The sequence below is a fragment of the Haplochromis burtoni genome, unplaced genomic scaffold, assembly GCF_018398535.1.
Source record: "Haplochromis burtoni strain Fernald_Lab_line unplaced genomic scaffold, NCSU_Asbu1 Contig_92, whole genome shotgun sequence".
In the NCBI taxonomy this organism is placed as follows: domain Eukaryota; kingdom Metazoa; phylum Chordata; class Actinopteri; order Cichliformes; family Cichlidae; genus Haplochromis; species Haplochromis burtoni.
The window spans coordinates 1,486,629-1,488,132 of NW_024582453.1; the positions used below are offsets into that span (position 1 = coordinate 1,486,629).

Consider the following 1,504-nt stretch of genomic DNA (forward strand, 5'->3'; position numbering starts at 1 on the left):
TATGAGGTGAAGCTACTATGCTTCAGCATTAGAGTAGCCTCCACGCCAAACCCAGTGAAAACCTGTCTTAACAAACAACCCAATTACTTTTTTGCGTGTGTGTGTGTGTGTGTGTGTGTGTGTGTGTGTGTGTGTGTGTGTGTGTTTTCTTGGAACACATTGCTCATTATTTCTAAAATTTGTAGTTACAGAAAAAGTATGAAAACTTTGTGTTCATTGAACCACGGCTCCCCCCACCCCGTCTAAATACCTCTCTCTTTCTCCATCTCTGCTAACTAAATTAATGACAGACTCTCCAACAACACATTGCAATTTCACGCTCAATTTGAGGGGCACAAATAGTACAGTACATCCCCAAATTCATTCTCTTTCTTTTCTGTTTCTCTTGGTTTGCCTTTCTGCCTCTCTTTTTTTACATTTTCCCTCTCACATTAACACCTCCTTGCCTCTCTCTTGCCCTTGACTGCTTCCTGCTCCCCCATTTGTGAGGATTATGTAAATCAATTAATAAAATAACCAGTGACCCTGTACCCACTGCTTTCTGTTCCTTGTTATTTATTTCTCGCTCTCCTGTTCATTTCAGAGGGTTAAGTGGAGTGAATAATTGAATGGTGTGTTTTGGGTCGCATTGCTATGCTGCTCTTTCAGCAGCTTTGGTTACCAAAGAAAAGACTCTTGTTCAGTGTAGGCATATTTAAACCTGGAAAAAGTTACATGTTATATGCACAGGGGATATTTGTTTTTCGGACGTTTTCAGGGCAAACACAGGAAATATGACTTTTTCGTCTGCCGGGTGCGTCGGGAAGGGGCATAATTTTAGCTAAGGTCACGTAAAGTGTGGCTTTTCATTATGAACCATACTTAAGTAAACATATTTATGTATTTTAGGAGAAAATGTTAAATAATTCAAAGAGCACATATTAGCATGTGTCTTTTGTGCCACATTATACGGTTATTTCAGTCGGTGTATATTTTTTGGTTTGATGTTTTGAGGACAAGGAGACGTGGGATTTTGGTACCAAAATGCTAATACACAGGAAATGATAGCTGTATTACTTTATTTCACGCATTAGACCTCAGAGACCTCAGACATTACTAATTAGAATTAATATCCTATTTATTTAGATTTATTTATTTTTATACTACCTTTAATTGGACTGTCCAGTTTGCTTCCATACTGGTCTAGAGAGGCCTTTGCAGGATGTGCTCTTTTAGGTTTTTCTTTGAAAGCTACATATTCATTATATAAGACAAAGCAGTCAGTTTGAGGCAGTGTTAGGGACACTGCTTAATAAATACTTATTTAAAAACGTATTATTAAAATAATTAGAATGACACATTCCTCAAAGTACCACAGCAATAAAAATTATTTAGCATAATGTGTTAACAAACCACAGTGTACATGTTTAATGTTGATCAAAGGAGCTTGTAAAGAAAAGCGTCTGGACTTCTTTAAGTTACTTGAAGACGTTTCACCTCTCATCCGAGAAGCTTCTTCAGTTCT

The 1,504-nt window shown here is 37.3% G+C and overlaps 1 protein-coding gene across 1 annotated transcript in view; it reads right to left on the reverse strand.

Moving 5' to 3' along the window:
• The window catches only part of LOC102294795 (X-linked interleukin-1 receptor accessory protein-like 2), a 512,221-nt gene that overhangs the window by 6,832 nt on the left and 503,885 nt on the right, over positions 1-1,504 (reverse strand). The window lies entirely within an intron of this gene.